Source organism: Marmota flaviventris, chromosome 2, assembly GCF_047511675.1.
Source record: "Marmota flaviventris isolate mMarFla1 chromosome 2, mMarFla1.hap1, whole genome shotgun sequence".
Classification (NCBI taxonomy): Eukaryota; Metazoa; Chordata; class Mammalia; order Rodentia; family Sciuridae; genus Marmota; species Marmota flaviventris.
In genome coordinates this window covers 94943505-94967158 of record NC_092499.1, presented here as the reverse complement: position 1 = coordinate 94967158, position 23654 = coordinate 94943505, and the positions used below count along the sequence as shown (strand labels likewise).

The 23654-nt window shown below is 34.1% G+C and overlaps 1 pseudogene; it reads right to left on the bottom strand.

Moving 5' to 3' along the window:
* Nucleotides 1-8766: 8766 nt before the first annotated feature.
* On the bottom strand, nt 8767-9399 carry LOC114081452 (high mobility group protein B1-like; annotated as a pseudogene).
* Nucleotides 9400-23654: the final 14255 nt, after the last annotated feature.

Sequence of the window (23654 nt, the reverse complement as noted above, 5' to 3'; positions counted from 1 at the left end):
CATTGAGGATGACTGCAACTTTTCTTTGGGAATAGGAAAATTAAAATATCCTCTAAACAGAGGGATGTGCACTGGTTGGCAGGGATGCAAGGGTCTTGTGAAGCCAGAGGCAGTGTTCAAGTCCCAAGAATGAGCATTCACGAAAGGAAGAAGCATGGTGGTGCTGGTCAAAGAAAAACACATCTACTACACATATTAATGTAGGCCAGCCCAAATTCATCACCCCACGACTCTTCTAAGGTGCTAGTGATTCATGATCACAGTAATTTCCACTTAACCTTAGGGTCCAATGCATTTTTAGCCTAGTGTGCCATCCTTTGTCCATTGTCACATTCTGGTTCCCTGGATATATGCATTCCCAGGCAGTCTTCCAGAGATAGAATATTCTTCACTATTAAGACTTCTTCAGAAACTTGCCATGTCCTTTGTACTACCTTTTTCTCTTCTTTCTCCAGACAGGGCTCCAATTTCTTCCAGTAATCCCTGCTTCTTAAGTCATATGCTACAATTTCCATATGTGATACTCGTGTTTATACTGTCCTCCTCCCTGGTGTTCTTTATTTGTTTCTTAGTATAAATGTCATATCAATCGAATTCCATTTTTCCCCTAATTATAACATTAGCTTTCCTTCCTTCTCATAGTAGCAACTCTCCAATTCTAGTTGATAGCAATCCTTCTCTCAATATTTAATAAACTTATCAGGTAGTAGAAATCTATATATGTATATGGAGACAATCTATATATTTATGTGTGTATTTATATATAACTGCTACTGTTAAGAGTTATATGCAAATGCAAATATTATACTTAGAGTTAATACAAACTGCTTCTAAAATATGAGGAATCCCAAATCTTTAAAATTGAGAGAACATAAATATATATCATAGGCAAATATTTTAAGCAAAAGAATGCTGATTAGCTATTTTCATGTACAAATACATAAGGAGACATGCTCAAGAATGTTCAAAGCAGGAATGTTCCTAATAGACCAGTCCACAGGAGAATGGATGCAAAACCCAGGATATGTTTATAATGACAATGCTATGCTGGAGTCAAAGAGTAAATGTTATCTATAACTATCTCATTAATATATTGTTTGGCAAAAAGAAAAAGAAATAACAGAATTACATAAATAAGATTTAATTCATATTCATTCTCTGCAGAATATTTTGGTCAATGATAATTATATATATGACCATGGTCCTATAAATTTATGATAGAGCTAAAACTTTCCTGTCATCCAGTGATGTAGCTGTAGTAAGGTGGTAGTGCAATGCATTACTCATGAGTTTGTGGTAATGGTGGTATAAACAAACCTGCTGCGCTACCAGTTGTATACAAGTATGGCATACATAATTATGTACAATACCCAATACTTGGTAATGGTAACAAATGACAATGTTACTGGTTTATGTATTTTTGTACTCGTTAATAGAATGTAGTCCTCCCACTTATTTAAAAAAGTTCGCCATGAAACAGGCTTAGGTAAGTCCTTCAGGAGAGATTCCAAAAGAAAGCATTGTTATAATAGGAAATGACAGCTTCATGTGATTATTGCTCCTCAATACCTTCCAATGAGACAATTTGTGGAGGTGGAAGACAGTGGTATTGATAATCCTGACCCTGGGCAGTCCTTGGCTGATGTACATGTTTGTGTCTAATTTTTTTTTTAACAAAATACTTAAAAAAATTAAACTATGCTATACAATATAGCCTAGGTGTATAGTAGGCTATACAATCTAAGCTTTTGTATGTACATTTTATGATGCTTACCCAACAAGTAAATTGCCTAATGTCACATCCCTTAAAAAATGTAATTCATTAGTAAATGATCATGACTGTATATGCAAAATGATCACTACTGATTAAGTGTGTGTGTGTGTGTGGCTGAAAACCAAATCAAAAGGTAAGAAGATAACTAACTCCAAAAAATCAAAATTTTAAGTTACCAGAGAGTGAAAAAGTTTGGGAGAAGGTGATGAGATCAATGAAAACCCATACATGTCTTTAAAGTATTGGTCATACTTCATTTTTTAGAGCCAGATAAGGAAACTTGTTTTATGGTTACCTTTTAAAACTTCAACATATTATATTTTTTAATATATTTAACAATAAAACAGTTAAAAATCAAAACACTAATACCACCACAATGCAAAGAAATGATTAAGTTGCAGTCTTACTTCCTATGATGTTTGGGATAAAATTCTGTATGTGCACACTTCTTCTCAAGAAATTAATAGACTATGGCAAGTAGATTTTCTGGAAATTGCTTTGAGGCTTTCTTTCCTCATGTTCTATTAAGAACACAATAATAAAATATTAATAACAAATTCATAAATGGTTAAACATTTAATAGTGCAGTTTGCTTAGGAATTCTTAGTGCATTGTATACTTATAACATGTTTTAAGAGATGTCTAATCTGTGTGTGCTTGTCAGATTTCTGTGTCTCACAGTAAGATGTAGAAATCCAGGAATCAACCTCAACTTCCTCACCTCCCATCTCTCTTCACTCTGTGTCCTAGGTAACGTTTGCAATCATACACTCCTCCACATTCTTATTGTCTCTACCTTGTCTCAGACTCTCATCATCTTTTGCTTTTACTACTTTAATAGCTTTATAAGTGGTTTCTAAGCCCTGTCTTTTTCTCTGCCAATTCAACTCCCACGGAACTTATAGCCAGACATATCTTTCTAAAACCCAAATCCTTCTCCAACACATCCAAAATCACCGAACTTCCTACAGAATAAAGCCAAAACTCCTCAGAAGGACAGACATGTCTTTTAAAAATCCAGGAAGAGTCCACATTCCTGGTCTTATGTCTACTCATGCTCCCGTTTTGCAAAGTCTTTCTGCTTCTTCTGATGTGCCTTGCTCTTTCTTGCAAGGAGATTGTTATGGATTGAATGTGAGGGACCCCCCCCCCCACACACACACAAAGCTCATGGGTGAGACAATGCAATAAGGTTCAGAGGAGAAATGATTTTGTTGTGAGAGTCTTAACCCAGTCAGTGAATTAATTCCCTTTAGGGATTAACTAAGTGGTAACTGAAGTGGTAGGGTGTGGCTAGAGGAGATGGGAATTGGGGTATGACTTTTGGGTATACATTTGTATCTGGCAAGTTAAGTCTTTCTCTGCTCTTTGGTCACGATATGAGGTACTACCCTCTGCCACCCTCTACCACCATGATGTCCAGCCTCACCTCACGCCCTGAGGAATGAAGCCTGCCTTCTATGGACTAACCGCTGAAAGCACAAGCCCTCAAATAAACTCTTCCTCCTCTACAGTTGTGCTGGTCCTGTCATGTAGTCATAGCAGTGAAAAAGCTGACTAAAACAGAGATTTTTGCACATGCTCTTCCCTCTTGACAATTAATCAGTTTGTACTATCTTGATAAAACTTTACACTGTAAAGCCTGGCTACATTATTGCTTCTTCTGTCCTCATTCCTTCTGACCTTATGTCATTCCCTGGCATGTTGGGGAACTTAATCTTCTGTGCTTCCTTATAAGTAGGATGTATCTTAATGACAGAATTTTTCATAATATGATGAAATCATCTCCCATTTTTTCATTTCTGTCTTCCTCTAGGTTTTGAGCACCTTGGAAGAGGTGACCATAGCTTATTTTTCTTTGAATTCTGGAGTCTAAAACATAACATAAAAGAATAGTTTTAATGAATAAGTATGAGAATCAAGATGATAAAACCACCTAAGAGGACAGCAACAGATGCAGAGTTGGGACCATGAGTTTCACCCTGGCAAGTTAGGAAATAAATCAGAGAACATAATGAAAAGGTATACTTCATTCATTCAATGTGAAATATTGGTCATCATGTACCATTGGCCATAGTCAAATAAAAAAGCATTAATAATGACATAGAATCTGGATGGCTCATGCTTTAAAAAGACACACACACACACACACACACACACACACACACACAAAGAAATAATAAAAAAAAAATGGAGCCCTCAACTGTGCTGAGAAACTTCCAAGCAAATATTTTGGGAAGGAAAAAACCAGTACATGTAGGTGCCCAAGTGCTTTTATGGGCAAACACAATCTATGTGATGAAATGTTTGATCAAAATGTTTATTTGCAATGATGGTGTTCTGCTGCACTGATGAAAGGGTTCCATCCCAAACATTTGCTTTTTTTCATTGTGAAAGCCAGTTCAGTGAATTCAATTGACTGGGGTGGTGGGTGGGGAAGAATACCTACGGCCAGGTGCACTCTCTTACTGGGTGTCAATCAGACCATATGTATTTTTCTAGGGAAAGCAAAAAAGGGAGCAGCTCTGTCCTGCTGTAGTACGTACAAAACATACAAAGCCTGCTCGTGGCCTGCTCTCTGACAGCACTGTCAGCTACCATTCAACATGAGCCTGCCCTGTGACAGGCACTGTGCAAAGCACTTTATTCATATTTATGGTCTCATTTAACTGCCACAACAGTTAAGGAACACAGTTTATCCCAAATTTATGTAAAAGAAAATAGAGTTCCAATGAGGTCAAATGGCTTGTTTAAAGTCACACTGAAGCAAAAGACCAAACCCAGCTACAGAGGTGGAATTCTATGACACTGATAAGACTTAAGCTTCAGAACTTATCATTTTAATTGTTATGTAGTCTTAATTTTAGTTTTTAGAAAGGATCTTAGAAATCCTATAAACCTCTGGTCCCTGAAACCTGAGTCGGCCTTATGCAACTTGTTTATGACTGAACCAGAGTTAAAAGCCCAAACTTGCCATTCTCTGTGTCTTTGATCTTTTTAATACTTTCTGAAACTTCTCTAGAACTGGACCCTACACCTAAAAATTTCTTAGTTTATGTTTGAAATTGAATAAATAAACAAATGAATTAATGATTAGGAGATTTGAGAAAAGTGATTAGAAAATCTATGTTCTTTTTATTATTTATATATGACAGCTAAATGCATTCAATTCTTATTACACATATAGAGCACAATTTTTCATGTCTATGGTTGTATACATAGTATATTTACACCAATTCATGTCTTCATACATGTACTTTGTATAATAATGATCATCACATCTTACCATCATTAATAACCCCACGATGTTCTTAAATACACTATTGAGAACTTGATTATTTACATTGCTGTATAAGTCATGACTACCTAAACTTTTCTCCTGTTGTGCATTGTCTTCTTTCTGGAAATCAGCACTTTTGTTTAATTAGGTAACATTTGTTATTGGGGACCAAGGAATAGCGACAAGACCCTCATCCCTCAGAATGCCTGGGATTGGAAGGTGATCCCAGAACTTGTCTTGCTCAGGTAACTTTATAAGCAAAGGCATCCTGGCATGATGCTGTCATAATTGCATTTGTTCCTATTTCATTAAAAGGGGTCATTCCAGTTGGTTATTAGACTGTTCAGAGGCCTTATCTCCTACCTCGTTACTCTTAACTAATTTAATGTTTGGGATAAAGCTTCATCTAAAATGGACTTTGGGCATTTTTCATCCTGTTAATTACTTTTCTGCTCATTAGTATAATTGCATATTTTACCTGCCCTAGAGAAAGGATATCCAAATCAATAGATGGGAGAGTGGAGAGATAGGCAGCAGGTTAGGCATGGAATGCTTGATCTTATTGTAATCAATATCCATGCAGCCCACAGCAGGAGTGAAACTCACTATAGAAGATCCTTAAAGGGCACATGGCTACCTTCCTTGCAAGGCATCCTCCCCAAACTGCAATATGGAATTATAAGAAGGCAATACTTTGTAAGTGCATATGGTTATAAAGAGTAGAGTTGGAACTTAAACTACATTCAATTTCATGTATTTGTCTTCTATAAAAAATTGTGTCAGAATCTTGTCACTTAATTTTTTTTATATTTATCCATATCATTCACTGATATTAAAAGATATGCAGGCATAGTACATTTGCAAATATAAAAAAGCATAAAGAAAAAAATCAACCATATTCTTAGTCACTAATATTATATGTGTATTACCTTCTAATATTTTCACAAGTATACATGTTCACATAACTTCTTTTTAGTGCAGAGTTGAGATCACATTGTATAGCACTTATTCCAGTTTTTAAGGCATTTTTCTGCACAGAGTCTGATGAGTAAAGAAATAAGCAAGACATTACTCTGGAAATAGGCAATAAACCACTTCATTCATTAACATCATATTTACCCTTGGACTGTGACTTGTTATATTGTTTATTTGAACTCTGATCTCTAATGGTTGGTTTATCATCCAAAGTTGTCTGTCCATAAAAGACACTGTTATTAAGTTCTACAAACATGTATAAATTCAAGCACTTTAATTTTCTTACATTAACCTAAACTCAAAATACTTTCCCACCATAAAGTTGTGTTCCAACAATATGGTTTTACTTAATCTGTAAACAACTACTTTCCATGTGAGAGGCAAAACTAGATCCATAATAAGTTTGTATTTATTGTTTCTAATTAAGATTATTATTAGTACACATTAAGAAGGCTGGTGCCAGGTATGGTGGCACACACCTGTAATCCCAACAAATGGGGAGGCTGAAGCAGGAGGATCACAAGTTCATAGCCAGTCTCAGCAAGCTAGTGAGTCCTTAAAAAACTTAAAGAGACCCTCTCTCAAAATAAAAAAATAAAAAGGGCTGGGAATGTGGCTCTGTGGTTAAGCATCCCTAGGTTCAATTCCCAATACAAAAGAAAGAAAGAAAAAAAAAAGAAAAAGCCTGTTGATATGCTAAAAAAATTAGTGACTAGATTTAGAATGGCACAGTCAGTTACCTAAAACACTCTCATTGTGAACAGAATTTTAATCTGATATATCGAGCCATTTTTTTTTTCTTTAGAAATATGGGTCACAATGGAGAGCCTGGAATTTGACAACTCATTGATTAGGTTTAAATAATGATTTAAGTTTTTACCCAGGGCATCTGAATCTCCAAGTTCACATAATTTTAAAATAATAAATCATGTCATCTCTTCCATGAAGATTAATGGCAAAGGTTAAAAGAGTGCTTCTTCCTACATCAATACCCATGTGACAAAGTTGGCTGACCCTTTTCTTTCAAAATAGGTGGAAAGTAGAAGACAGACAACATGGCTTCTGCCATTTGTGTTTCCTCATCTAGATTTTGTACATATTTATTTATTACATGTAGAACTAATTTTTTAGTGCTAATATAAAGAACAATGTGTATTCAATTTCAGAATACCATTTATTCAATGCCAGGAAGCAGTTGACTTTTTGTATGTTAATCATTTAAACTGCAACCTTGCTATAATCACGTATTAGTACCTAAAACGTTTTTGTCAGTTATTTCAGATTTCCTATGTACACAGCCATATCATTGACAAAGACAGCTATTTATTCCTTCTCAATATACTTATTTTTTATTTTCATTTTCATCTTACTATATTAGGTAGGACATTGAATACAAAATTGCAAGAGGGGCATCCTTCCCTTGTTTCTGATCTTAGCAGGAAAACTTAAGCTTCTTGTCATTAAGAATGATGTTTGCTGATTCTGTCAATGTGTTGTTGAAATTGGCTTGCCAATATTGTATTGAGGATTTTTGCATCTATATTCATCAAGAGCAGTGGCATGTAATTTTCCTTTCTTACGATGCTTTTGTATAGCTTTGGAATCTAGGTAATGCTGGCCTCATAAAATAAGTTTGTTTTCATTTGCTTCCTTTTGATCTCCCTGAAGAATTTGTGAAGGATTTGTATTAGTTATTCTTTAAATGTTTGGTATAATTCAGTAGTAAAACCATCAGGTCTTTGGATTATTTTGACTGAATACTTTTGTTGATTTAGTCTCCTAACTCACTATTGTTCTGTTTAGATTTCTTATTTCTTTATGATTTAGTCTTGATTTGGTTTTATGTGTTTAAAAATTCATCTATTTTGATAGATTATCCAATTTTTAGCATATAATCTTTCATAATAACCTTTTATAATTCTTTTTATTTTTTGTTATTGGTTATAATTTTTCTTTTGTTGTACTTTTATTTATTTGAGTCTTCTCTTTTTTTTAAATCTTGCTAAGTTTTATTGATTTTGTTTATCCCTTAGTTCTGTTTATCTTTCATATAATTTGCCTGCTCTTTATTTTTGCTTTGATATTTATAATTTCTTTCAATCTTCTAACTTTGAGCTTATGTTGTTCTTGATTTTCTATTTCCTGGAGGTGTAACATTAAGATGTTTGTTGGAGATCTTTAATTTTTCTTCACATAGATATTTATTGCTATATGCTTCCTTCTTAAAACTGCTTTTCCTTCATCTCATAAATTCTGGTATGTTGTACATCCATTTCTTTTTCTTTTTTAAAATAAAAACATTGTATTTACTTAGAAGCATTCAGAGTGTCAACAAAACAGCTACAACTTTTTTTCTTGCCATTACAGAGAGGTATTTAGTCAACAGAACAACAATTATTTAGTATAAGCTGCATCAGAGACAACTGAAAATGAAGAACTAGCATCTCCATGTGTAACTAATTTGTACTGTGCACCAACAAGAACCTTCTTTAAATTTCCATGCCAGTGTACAATCCTCATACTGGTAAGGTTAATGGCTACTGAAAATACCACCAGGGCAGAGCTATCTACAGACACATCTGGTAATGTGTTAACTATACAAAAAAAGACACTGTACAGTTTAAAAACAAGTTTTACACAGTATTACATTTCAATCTTTTTTTCTTTAAAAGGAGTGAGTTGTGTACAGTGGATTAAATGCTTTATAGACAAGAAAAAAAACTCTGCTAGAACTAACTTATTCAGCATCATCTTCTTCGTCATCTTCCTCTTCTTCCTCTTCCTCTTCTCCTCCTCTTTATTTCTTCCTCTTTCTTCTTTTTCTTGCTTTTTTTTTTCCAACCTTGATAACTCCCATTTTTGCTGCATCAGGTTTTCCTTTAGCTCAGTAGGTAGCAAAATTCTTTTTGTATTTTTCCTTTGGCTTAGAAGCTTTCTTTTCATAAGGTTGCTTATCATCTGCAGTAGAGGGATTCCATATCTCTCCCAGTTTCTTTGCAACATCACCAATGGATAGGCCAGATTGTTCTCCTTTGATTTTGGGGTGATACTCAGAATAGAAGAAGAAGAAGGCCAACAGAGGCCTTTTGGGTGCAGTGGGATCATTGAACTTCTGTTTTGTTTCCCCTTTAGGAAGGATATGGGTTTTCATTCTCTTTCATATCAGGCCTTGCCTGACTTTGGCATGGCTTCAAATTTTCCCTTCTCTTTAGCACACATGTTCTTCTACCTCTGAGCAATTCTTAGAAAGCTCTGAGAAGTTGACTGAAGCATCTGGGTGCCTCTTCTTGTGCTCCTCCCAGCAAGCTTGCACAAAGAATTCATAGGGTGACATTTTGCCTCTCAGCTTCTTAGGATTTCCTTTGCCCATGTTTAGTTGTTTTTCCTCAGAGAGGCCCAGAGGCACCCAGTGCCTGTTCAGCTCTCACTTGCCCCAGCGCTATCTCTGTGGAGCTCAATGCACTGCAATGGCTGTGAGAGAAGGAGCCAGACGCCTCCATTTTCCTTTGTCAGAAAATTGTTTTTAATTTTTAAAAAATTTTCTTCATAGAAATATGTTTGATTTCCATGTATTAGTTAATTTTCTGAAATACCTCCCATTATTGACTTCTAGTTTTGAACATTATGGTCAGAAAGATACTTATCATAATTTCAGTCTTCTCAAACTCCTAAGATTTGTCTGTGGTCTCACATACACTCTACCCTGGTGAATGTTCCATGTGTGCTCAAGAAAAATGGGATGCTTTTGCTTTGGAGGGGAGATTATGCATTTGTCTGTTAGGTCCATTAGGTGTAAAGTATCTTTCAAGACTAGTGTTTTCTTATTAATTTTATGTCTGAATGATTCATCTGTCCATTGATGAGAGCAGGGTATTGAATCCCCCTATGAGTTCTGTTTTGCTATTTATCTCTCCTTTCATATCTTTTAACATTTGTTTCACATAATTAGGTGCTCTGACATTGGGTGAATATGTGCATACTATCATTATGTCTTCTTGAGGAATTGATCCCTTTGTAATTACATGTCCTTTTTCTTTTTAAGGTTTTTAACATAAAGTCTATTTTCTCTGATTTTAGCTACCTTTGTTCTCTTTCAGTTTCCATTTGAAGGGGACACATTTTTCTACCCCTTTACTTCCTTTCTATGCATGTCCTTAAAAGTAAAGTGAGTCCCTTATAGTTAGCACATTGTTGGACATTATGTTTTAAAATCTTTTTGGTCACTCTGTGTTGGATAATTTTTGTTAGATAATTTAATCCATATAAATTTAAGGAAAATATTAATATGTAACTTACTACTGCCATCTTTTGTTTCCTGGTTGTTTTGTAGACACTTTATTTTTCTTCTTTCACTGACTTTATTTGTGATATTTTGGTTTTCTGTTGTGATATGCTTTGACTCTTTTCCACTTTTGTGCATCTACAATAGATTTTTGCTTGTGTTTATGACAAGGCTAACATAAAATATCTTATATTAGTTTATTGCAAACTGATAACAACTTAACATTAATTTTTGGTTGTTAGAATTTATATTATTGTAATATGTACCCCTTTATAATTTTCTTTTTGGGGGTACTTGGGGTTGAACTCAGGGGCACTTGACCACTGAGCAACATACCTGGCCCTATTTTTACTTTATTTAGAGCTTAGAGATAGGGTCTCACTGAGGCCTCCCTTTTGTTGATTGGCTTTGAACTCTCCATTCTCCTGCCTCAGCCTCCAGAGCAGCTGGGATTACAGTTTTGCACCACCATGCCTGGTCCTTTAAATTTTTCTTTAGCCATAATGGTGATTAATGACTTCTTTCCATGATTATATTAGGAATAAAACTGCATTATACTCCATGATTACAGTTCTAGAGTATATGAATATGGCTCTGTATTACTTATGGTATTGATATTTGCACTTTTATAAGTTTTATATTAATTAGTGGCCTACTGTTTGAGCTTAAACCACTCTTGCAATTCCTATAGGCAGGCATAGTGGTGATGAACTACCTTAGTTTTTGTTTAAGAAAATTTTTATTTTTCTCCTTATTTATGAAAGATAATTTTGCTGGGTATAATGTTATTGGTTGGCAGTTTTTTCCCCTCCTTTATCACTTTAAACATATCATCCAATTCTTTCCTGGCCTTTAGGATTTCTGATGAGAAATTTGCCAGTAGTCACATTGACACTTTTTATATATTTGCTAAGTTTCTTATGTTTTGCTGTTTGGAGGATTTTCTTTGTTTTTTTTTTTTTATTTTTGATATCTTTATTGTTACGGGTCTTGTTAACAACTCTTCTTTAGCATGAGATTGATTGGAGATCTCTGATTTCTATACCTGAAATTGGTAGGTTTACTCTGATTAGGGAAGTTCTCAGTTGTTTTTTTTTCCCCCCTAACCTTTTTTCTTTTACTTCTGAAAGTAAAAGATTATGCAAAAGACTAGTCTCTTGATGTTGTCCCATAATTTTCATAAGTTTTCTTCATCCTTTTTTTCCCTATTTATTTCATTCTTTTGTGTTTTTCTTCTCTGAATGGATAATTTCAAATGTTTTGTCTTCCAGCTCAATGATTCTTCTGTTTGTGTGAATGTTCTGTGCATGCCTTCTATTGATTTTTTTTTTTACTTCATTCACTGTATTCATCTATAGGATTTCTGTTTCTCTATTGGTTTTATTTTTTAGTTTTTAAATTTTTGTCAAACTTTTCACTTTCATGCATTATTTAACAAAGGTAATTACACTGTCTAGCCACATATTCTTGTAGTTCAATGAATTCTTTATGAGTATTATTTTAAATTCTCAAGCTCTCATTTCATACATCTCTATTTTGGGGGGATCCCATTTTAGGAGCTTTGTTAGCGTCTTTTGGAGTACTGTGACTCTTTGGTTTTTCATAATATTTTACGCATTTGAGGAGACAGCCTCCTATTCTGACCACTACTGGTGTTCTTTGGTAAGGACAGACCACTATTTAATCTTTCCTGCAATTCTGGAAAGGTCAATGGGTGATGACCTGGATAGCTAGGTAAAGATTGTTATGTGTTCTCTAGTTAGCTAGGACACTGCTTTTGCTCTGATATCAAATGTGGTTTCTGACTGAGCTCTTTTGGGAGATAAACTCACGGACTGAGCTCTTAATATTAGATGGATCTGCTAACTGTGTGCTATAAAGGCTTCTTGTCAGACCAATTGCAATATGTATTCCCTGGCTGGGCTGTTTTGCTGTTCAGAATCTAAAGTTATATAAGACTACAATTAGGCAGATTTGTTTCTCAGGATGGGCAGGACTATAGACTGTGCTTTATAGAAATGAAAGATTGAGGGTTGCTTCCCTGTCATGGTAGAATCATGGGGTGGGTATTTTGCTGGGTAAGTAGCTGTTTAACCTTCTAAGTCAAGCAGATCTAGCATGGGTGGGGTCACTGGGTGGGCTTTATATTTGAGTGGAGCTTCTGCTTGACTTCCTGGGTTAAGGTGGCTTCCTGGATCACGGTCAAGGGGGCTTCCTAGCCCCTTTCCTTCTGTGAATTGGGCAGAGATTGTCATTTCCCTGCCTGATCCAGGTCATTTGGTTGAACTTTGAGGCTGGGTTCAAGAGTAGCCTTCTAGGGACATGAGTAAGGTAAACTTTCTACCATATTTCTGAAGGCAACCAGCTTAACTTTTTAAATGGGCTCTGAGATTTTTTGGGCCCTGAGGTTTGTTGGTATGTGTGATTGTGTGACACAGCTGGCAGGAATACAGATGTAACACCAAGCTCTGCATACTGGTTCCTGTGACCTCTGCCTCTTTCTGTTGTTTCTACCAGACTCTGGGTAGTCTAACTATGCTCTTTCCTCCAGTGTTCCCTGTCAGAGAACAGAGTGGGTTTCCCAGGAAGCCTCCAGAATGCTAGGGAAACTAGTTGTCTGCCTCCTGTTCTTTTACCATTGTATAAACTGTGGGTCTTGGGGAATTATCTCTGTACAGTACTGTGCTGATGAGAAGAAAGGGAGGAGAGATGCAAAGAAAGTGATACTTTTTCTCTGTCCCTTCAATGAAGTTTCAGTTCAAGTGCCCTAGGCTTATTCCCAAATTGTGGTATTTTCATCAGAAGTTTGTGTCTGTTTGATAGTTGATATTTGAACGTTCTGTGGGGCATGATGAAGCCTGGGATATCCTAATTGGTCATCTTGCTGACATCACTATAGTTACAGTTCTAACTCTCAGAATTATCTTTACTGAGCCTCCAGAACTTTAGCAATTACAACTTAGCTTTTCCCACCATGGTACTGGGTCCCATGAAGCTTTCTGCTCTAGTAAATTGGGGTTCTATATATCCAACCACATATCTCTCCAATTTGGGGGGCTTTGCACTATGACTTCACTTCCCTGATGAATTTAAAATAGTGACTGATTTTTCAGTTTCTTTAGCTTTCTACTTGTCATTAGTAGGGAGTAGCAGCTTTTAAGTTACTTAACTATTTGGTTGTAAACTAGAAGTCCTGAAGTTATCTTTAAATGATTGTTTTGTTTTGTTTTTTTAATTGGGCTACAGGTATGGTCTTGAGCTAATCTTATTCCCATTTATTGGTACATGATTTTTTTTCTTTTTTTAGCTTTCAAAATATAAAGGATATATTATGTCTCAGTGAGCATGGTTCTGGGTAAGCAGTAGCTTTTTGATCATAAACTTAATAGAGGTCTAAAGAGCAACATAAAAAAATCTTTCATAGATAAAATTAGTCTTTCATTTCTTACCTCAGTGGTCTTCATACTGGAATATCTTTTCCCTGGGGATACATTAAGACTTTCAGACAGGCACTCTGGAAGGAATAGTTTTAAGGAAGTCCATTTCCAAATCTTCAACTGCCGTGTTTGTAGTCTCCTAGAATTGATTTGCCTGACAATTTTCTAGTAGCCAATACATTACGCTAGATGTTTCCTGTATATTCTCTTTTACTAAATTCCTCTTTCATGATTGTCTTTATCCCAATGCACAAAGAAAAGGCATAGATTTCACACATACAGTGAATTACCTGTGTGTGAGGGGCCAATCAAAAGGAGAAGTTAAAGGATAGTAATGACTGATAAATGATTTCTCTTGCCCAACAGATGGGTTCTATTTCTTTCAACAAAATGGAATGAAGAACTAATTTTGTAGTTAGATCATTAAAGATATATTTTTAATTAGAGATCATTATGTGATTTTTGTCTTGTAACTTGAAAGAAGTTCAATTAATTGAGTTCATACCTGTAATGAAACTCTTTTCATCCAATGCACTTACCTCTGAGAACAAGTTAGGTCAATGTGTCTGTCTATAAAGATGAGAATAAAATTTATCCTGAACCCTGTTTTGTTTTAAAAGAAGATATAAACTAATCAAAACAAAAAAGTGTCATCAACTTTATTAAAAAATGTATTTTTTATCCAATTCATATTTTTTAATGACACAAAATATTTAGATACTGTGAGAGAAGCAAATAAATACATACACAATTAAGAAACTTTACATAAGTGAGAATTTTGTTTAACCAGAAAGACCAGAGTAGATAAAGTCTTTGTGGACAGGGCCACTAATATAATTTCCCTTGTGATGAACACAACAATTGTGTTAAATGTTGAGTTTCCTATTACTGAGCAAGGCCTGTTACAAAGAAATGTATTCTTGATAACACTTTACTTTTGTCCTTAAAAATTACTTATCAAAATTTATGGCCACTAGGGACATAATAAATTTTATCTTGCTTCCTTAACATCAATTACCATAGAAAATGACAAAGAAATGTCTATTTTTATTAGTGTGTTTGTTGCTATTAATCAAGCTAGAACAGATTTTTACACAAGACATATATTTTATAAGTGTAAGATTACATGGGAAAGTGAAATGGAAAAACAAGAACAAGATAAAAAATAAATAATATGTAGCTGGGCATGTTGGCCCACCCCTGTAATTCCAGTGACTCTAGAGGCTGAGGCAGGAGGATTACCTGTTTGAGTCAAGCCTCAGTAATTTGCCCTATCGACACCAGACTCAGCAATTTGCCCAAAGTAACTTAGTAAAACACTGTCTCAAAATAAAAATAAAAATGGCTGGAGATATGGCTCAAGTGGTAAAGCATCCCTGGGTTCAATCCATAGGATAAAAAAAGAGTAAATAATGTTGAATTTCTAAAGAATAACTTATTCATTCTTATTATTTTTTGAATAGATGGTGGTGGGTATCAATCACAAATGATAATCAGAGTCAATTGAAAACATTTGAAATAGTGATGTATCAATAAGATCAATACTAAACACTAATGTTTTTATAAAACCCAACTTTTATATAGTCTTTTAAATTATTTAATGTTAAAACTTCAAACATTTTAGATATCAACTTAAAATGTTTAGTAGTTTTTCAAAATTGTTTTAGGGGAATATATGATAAAGTGTTAGAAAATCACTATTTTTATCTATAGTACATAGATATTTCTTTTACCCAAGCTTTGAAAGACAGAAAGATGGTAAAAAGTGTGAGGCCCTTTTGCTTCAAGTGGACTAGCAGTGTTAGAATTCTAATTAGCAAACCCTATGCCACTTAAAGAGTTCAATCAGGACTAAATACAAGGTCACCAGACCTTGGTATAAAATAAGCCATGGTTTTTCCCAATGAAGAAGCACCAGATCTTTCCAAAAACAACAAAGAGTTTATTTTTTAAAAAGCCTTCATGATTTTGGCTTTGTGTCTATGATGGATAGAGGCCTTCCTGTATTACCAATAAAATCTTATTGCAGGCCCATCCCTCCTCAAAATTTCACAGTTTGTTTTATATGTATATTAGTTTCCCTTAACTTTTATATACAATAATGGAATTTATGAATTTCAATTTAAAGAAAATTTTGTAGATGCTTCCAGACTAAAAGAGCAGGTAACTTTTCTAGTGCTCCAGTTTTGGAAGAGAACAGTGTTTGTTGCTCTCTGGTCCTATGCCCATGTGTTGCTTTACTTCTTGAACAGCTCTATGTGGTTTCTAACATAGAAACTTACCTGCTCTCAGAAGAGATTTTCTTTACCATTCAGAAACCTGACCAGAAAATATTCAATGTGGTAAAGCAGAAGATAACTAAGCCCCGGGGAAATAAATGAGATATCTGATGGATTTTTATACTGCTGAGGTATTTTAAGGATGGACAATTTTCTGGACTTTAGTTTTCTTGCCTATAAAATAAGGAAATTAGATGCCACAAAATTTTCTTCTAGGCTTACAAGTCCTTGACTCTATGTGGGAATGTTCTAGACTAAGGGTAATATCTTACTTCATGATTGTTCATAGTAAACACTACTGTATAAAAACTCACTGTTGTATTTTATTATAATAATTCTGACAAAATGTATGGCTTTCAGAAGTAATTATTACAGTAACATTTATTGAATATTGTGTAACAGCTTTTAATTTCTTTACATAAATTTTTTCATCAACTTACCCTATGTTCTATAAGAATTTTGTATATTTATTTATTTGTGTACTAGGGATTAAATCTAGGGTTGCTTTACCAGTGAGCTACATCCCCCACCCTTTTTATTTTTTTATTTTGAGACAGGGTTCTGTTTAGTTTCTGAGTCTGATCTCAGACTTGTGATCCTCCTGCCTTAGCCTCTCAGGTTGCTGGGATTACAGGCATTCACCACCCACCTGGCTTGTTATAAGAATTTGATGTGAATTTTATCCCTATTCAAGTGGGAGATTTCACTAAAATCTAAACATGTTGGTGACTCACTGAAAACCGCATACTTAGTGACAGTGACAAAACTTAATTGTAGTGCTGCCAATGCTAAATTCTACATCTGATCAATTTCTTTATCATTCAAGAGAAGGCTGGGGAATAAGTTGTGTATACTGGGCTACTCTCTCCCTAACCTACTCATCAAGAACAATACAGAGGATTATTATAAGGATTATTGTTTCTAGAATTATCCTGATTCTCACAGCAGACCATAAGATTCCATATTTGTGTGTGTGTGTGTGTGTGTGTGTGTGTGTGTATACTCAAAAGTGACACTATCTTATGTGGAAAAATGCAAAAGCAAAACATAACATAAACAAACAGAACCTCAAGAGATATGAAGATTGAAAAAAAATCATCACACAGATTTGTTTTTATTATTTTTGATGCACCCACATTTTAATTTAATAGGCACTCAACTGGTTGTAAATCATTCCTCACACATGGAATCATAAGGGGATGCTCAACCTCACCATCCACCTCAACTGAACTATACTTCCACATCCCTTCATAAATCAACCCTGCAATGTGTGCTTTTGTCAGAATATGTGCTGTGTCAGGTGATTTTTAGAGGAATTTATAGTATTTTCTATAATCAGCAAGAATACTTATGACCTCATTTTAAGTAGCAGTAGACAAACATGTCTAAAATAACCCACAAAAGAAGCCTTGGTTTAATAAAACTGAGTTAAACACAGAAGTGGCCATTCTTCCTTTAGAAATCCATATGTGTCTCACGTTATTCTCAATACAGTTAACTGTCTTGTTGAAGAAATATGTAAATTATAATATGTACAGTTTAATGACATATAACATACACTGATGATAGAAATACCCTCTTCTAAATTAGTAAGAGTGCTCCCTACATTGGGGCACTGAGTGGTAATATCTAGGAGAAAACAGGAATATTCCTACAAATTAAAGATTGATGTTGTGAGACTTTTGTTTTTCCCAAGAGAACATTAATTGCATTTGATTTGTGAAAGTCATACCCTCAGTAATTTTGCCTGAGAAATTAGCAATGGATTTCTTTGGGTCATTGATCCTATTAATTTGTAAGTAGTAGTTGCTATATTCTTTAATCTTTGAGATTAAAGTATACTGAGATCCAAGTATACCAATTCTTATGATTAAAATAATTTATTATTTTATGTCCAAAAATTCCTTAAATGTGGCGTCATATTGACATTTTCTAAATGCCTTAAAATAGGAACATTAAAAAATACTTAGAATCATCACAGGGTGTCTTTTCTTGGGGCAGGAGGTGAAGAAGCTATCAAGAATGAGTTAAGATTGATTTTCCAAATGTACTTTCTGAAAAAAGCCTGCCTTTCATTAAATTTTTCGAAATTTGATATCATCTATGTTAAAACCACCCAGCAAGATTTGTAAAGCACACATCCTACCCGAGGCTTGCTTTTGAATTGAGCCTTATTTTTGTGTTCAGAAGCAGAATGAATTATAAATGATTATAGCATTGAAATTCTAGGTTTATTTTCAAGTATAGTTGATTTGACTTAAATGGGAATTCTGTAGCTATTTAGTAATTAGGAATGATAGTTCTCTGCAATTCATAATTGGACCCAAAACAGGTGTTTTCTTTCTTCTTTTTTTAAAATTAGAAGTTATTTTCAGCCCTAGTAAAAGAATACATTTGCAAATTGCTATAAGCTAATGAAAATTGAGCTAAATGTAAAAGACAGGAAATTTGTATTTTTATTACATTTTTAGAAAGTATTTTTATGAAACAAATGAAAGGAATCTTCATTCCTAATTAATATGTACATCACTCATAGTTTTGAAACCAGTTACCAAGTTAGAGATGATGGTTAAAATGGGTGTTAGAAGATATGAGAATTAAAATAAAATTAACTAATACAGTTATATGTTATTCATTATTCTGGAACATGCAAACACACACACACATACAATTTAGTGTAAAACCAAACTATTCCTTTTAAGAACCAAATATTTATATAGAATGAATGTTACATCTAATTTTAATATCAGAATAAAAATAATGATTAGTCATAATTTATTCTGTGCAATTAGTGACCACATGAATCTAAGGATTGTGCAATCCTAGTAAGATAAGAAGTTACTAATAATGTGGCCCACAGCAGTTTCCAAACCTAAATGTCAAATTAAAAATGGTTTGGATAGAGTATCTCTGATTAAAGTCCCAAAGTAGCATATGTTCAAAATGGTTTACAGACCACAAAACAGAATTAAGAGGAAAGTTATCGCAGGCTAGACCCATCAAGAGGATCCTGCAATCTCATTAGTGTGCACTATGTCATGCTAATACCAGCTGCTCATGGGGCTGTTCCTAAGAATGTCCACAGAAGCAAAACAAATCGTCTGCAGCAAACAATGCTGAACTGAGATCCAGAGTTCCTTCTTCTGTTAGAGAAATGTGATGCAAAAGGGCTTTAATTTATGTGGAATAATGAATTAAGAAACAGTGACCTAAACTGAAGATACTTACTGAAAGCCTGCTGCAATTAGTCAAATGGTAGGCCATCCCTCTTCCTCTTCCTGTTCTGCTTCAGTATGTTACAGAAGATGTATAAGGTCTGTTTAAAATGTCTTTTTGTTTAGTGACTTTGCCACTTTTGAATCTTTATTAATCTATAAATTTACTCTGTTAGAATCTACCTAATGGAAAAATTTACTCTAATGTTCCTGTTTAAAAAAATGAATGCAGTTTCATGGAAAATATTTGGAAATGGAGTAAAGAAGAAAAAAAAAAACCCACTATGAACCATCTTTCCTAAGTGCCGAACATTTTGATGTGCTGTGTGGCTTAAATCCTCTGAGAAATCCTTTAATATGCAAACTGTCTTGCAAAAATACAGACCAGTGATTAAATGTAAATCCACATGAGACATAAATGACTGCAGGTTGGAGACAGAAAGGGAGATGCAGGCTATGTGTGCATTGGAATTGAGATGATGGCAGTGTGACACTCAGTGGGAGGAGGACCCCAATTCTCAATTGAGGAAATGATACAGGGTCAAGGGAACAGCTTGAGATCACTCTTGAGCCATATTAAAACTAATTACCTTGGTTTTCTAAGGAAGATACTTTTCAATTTTATTTTAATACCTCATGTGTTTGGCATTCAGACTCTAGTTAAGTGAGGACTTTTGGACTCTTGGTTGTTTTTACCTTCATCTAGGTTGGTAATGCTAAATACAGATGGAAATTTCAAATAGGCTATAGTGTGCCTCAAGGATTATCTAGACTGGAAAACAATCATGCTAAAATTTTTAAAAAATCCTATCATGATAATCAATTATATAGATCCATATTCTTCCTTTAGTTTCCCCTTTATAAAGTGTCTATCATTTTTAAGTGTAAGAAATTTTACCTCAGCGAAACTCATAATAATTCAGTTAATACTGACCATTACTACCACGATAAGATTCTTTCCAGAACTCCAAAAAGGTGAATCTTTCCAGACCTAGAACAGATGTGTACAATTTTGTATTAGACATAAGTCCTCCTGACAGAATTGCTGTTATTAAAAATTGAAGGGCACTGTGTGCTAATATGTTTATATTGCTTCTTTATCAGAGTACCCACCATAGTGAATGTCAGAATATGGAAAGAAAAAAAAACTAATATCAATTTTGAAGCCCATTACTGAGACACTAAAATTTTAAACAAGTTTCCAGTGGCATTTTCTATGTTAAGAGGGAGAACAAAAGTCACTTTGATGACTTGATGGAGTTACTTGCCTAAACCGACAGTGTATGAAGATGTTGAATATTTTTCTATTATAGATAAAAATATTATTCTCAGGTCTCTTCTGGAAAGCAGATCTCATTTTATTTCCAGTCTTAAGAGAATCGGGCTATTTCTTAAAGAAGTTTTTGTCTTGACATTTCTGCCTTTAGCGCATCAAAGCTCTATTCATACATATTTGTGTCTGTCCTTTTAACAGCCATGTCATCTAGCAATCAAGTATATGATTTGATTTTCTTCAAATGATCTGATTTCAGACACCTTATCCTCACATCAGGCAATTTTTATGTAAAATACTAGTATCAACTCTAATGGATCTGATGACAGTTTTAAAACCTTTCTACATTAATGGCCTTTCCATTGCATTTAAGTATTGTGCCTCCTATATACTGTGATGAATGTGACATTGCCATTATAATGTCCTAAGTAACCACTCTGAATGGGACACTATCCATTCTTCAAAACTGCAATTGCCTAATACAATATATAATTACAATTTATGACTTCTTTGGGACAAAAATACCCCTTTAACTTCATGAGTGTTTAGTTATAAATGTGTGAGAACATGTGGTTACTTTGCAATTGGAACAAATTTAGAAAAGATAGACCTTAGCATAGAATTGGCCCTGATGGTCACTGGAGTTCCATATATTTATTGATAGCTATACAAACCTTCAAAAAAATTTTTGGGTGGAATATGGAGCAGATGATCTACTAGTTATTAATATACTGCTAATATCTAGAACATAGGTTAAATTTACAAATAATTTTATTGTTTTAATTACCATAAAATCAGCTGCTAGGAGATAAAGTATACAATATGCTCAGTTTGGACCCATATATACACCCATGAAAGAATCACCATAACCAGGAGAGTGGATGCATTACTCCCAAGAGTTTACTTGTACCCTATTGTTAATTCTACCTTCTATCATTCTTTATTTACCTCCACCTTCTCCTCTGGCACCCATCGATTAGCTTTCTACCACTATTGATTATCTCACATTTTTTCAGAGTTTCATATAAATGAAATCATGTGCTCTTTTTCAAGTGGTTTCTTTCATTCCACATAATTATTTGAATTCAGAGGTTCTCTGTGTTATCTATAGCTCATTCCCTTTATTGCTTAGTAGTACTCTATAATGCTGCGTATACACAAAATTCTTCTTACCCATTCAACTGTTGATGAGCATTTGTGTTACCACACATAAAGCTTACAAATACTGCGAAATATTGGTAAAAGAAATCAAATTTCTGATACATATCTTGGGATCTGAGAAATATTAATCTATTTATCTATTTCATGTATCCCTTTTCTCAGTTTTTACTCTACATAATTTTGAATCCCTGATATTAGATGCATTAATGATTGAACAATAATTTCCTCTTGATGAGTTGACCCCATGTCACTATTAAATGACATTTCTATTCCTAGTAGAATTAATTCTACTTAAACATACATTCTTTGGTATAATATGGCTTATACCAAATTTCTTTAGGTTAGTGTTTAAAACCTAGTTTTGTTTTTATACTGATGTGCTTTGCAGGCACTGTATAATTGGGTTTTAACTTTCAAACCAATATGACAATCTCTGTCTTTTGAATAGCATATTTAGATCACTTACATGCAACATGATAATCGAGATATGTTGTTTATCGTCTTGCTATTTGTTTACTATTTTTCTCATTTGCTGTAATATCCTATTTTATTTGTATTTATTGTGAATTTTATACTCCTATTTTATCTCATTTTTTTTATTACTATAACTCTTTGCTTGGTTATTTTATTTTTTTAGAGTTTACTGTATACATTTCTAACATAATATAACCTACCTTCTAATGGTATTTTATCACTTAATATGTAGTATTAGAAACATCTAACAATATATTTCCATTTATTCTCTCTCAGTTTTTATGCCAGTGTGGCCATTTATTTTTATTAGTATTGTGTAAACCCCATAATACTTTTATAGCTTTTTCTTAGTCAACTAACATTTTCTTTAATACTAAGAAAATGTATTTATCTATGTAACTAGTATATTTGGTGCTCTTTGTTACCATGCATAAATGCACATTTACTTTTGATATTATTTTCTCTCTGCCTCAAATACTTTATTTACCAGTTCTTGCCATGTAGGTCTGTTAGTGTTGAATCCTTTTACCTTTGCTATATTTTAAATAGACTTTATTTACCAGTCATTTTTGAAATATAGTTGTTACATGACTGTGGATTGACTTTTTTTTTTGACTCTTATTATTGTTTAGTTTCTGGGAAGAAATCTAAGGCCATCTTGATTTTTGTTTCTATGTACATGTCTTTTTGTCTCTGCTTGTTAAAAAAACAATTGGTCAATTTGATTATGATATACATGGATGGTGGTTTCTCCATGTCTCTTTTGGGTTCATTGATCTACTTTCATCATGTTTGGACACTTTTTCATCATTATCTCATCAAATATTTTTTCTCTTCCCTTTTCTAGGGTAGCTCTAGTTATACATGAGGCTGCTTTAGGTTATTGCAAGGATCACTGATACTCTGTTAATATTTTTTTCCTGTTTCTTTTTGGATACTGCCTGTCTTCAAGTTTTAAAATATTCTTTCATCATTCAAGTCAATGTCAGGTGAATCCATGTTTTCAGGTTTGGGATATGGGAAGAGACAACCTTCCCATATTGGGTGAATGTGGAGACACTCCTATTCCAGTCCCTTTGGACAGTTCTCTTGCCAATGGTGGTTAATGTCCTTATACACATGCACTATCCAGTGCTCTGCTGAATGTGTGAGGAGGACCTCCACTAATATCTCAAGTTTTCTCTCTGTACTGTTCTATCCTTTCTTGTACACCTCTTGTAACTGGTCTTGTTTTCCTTGTATTCTCAAGTCCAGCTGCTTAATTCAGAGTCTGCCAAGAACTGCTTATGTTATTCCTCCACATGCAATAGCCTGGAAATTCTCCCATGACTGTAAAATAGAGCAATCATATTGTTGTATGACGTTCCATTTCTTGAAAACTATACTTCAACATTTGACTGTTTCATTTTTGCTTGTTTTAGGCAGCAGGATAAATTCTGTCCCTGTGTCTCCATCTTGGGCCTACAATTCTAAGTTTTATTTCACACTTAATTTTTTTTCCATT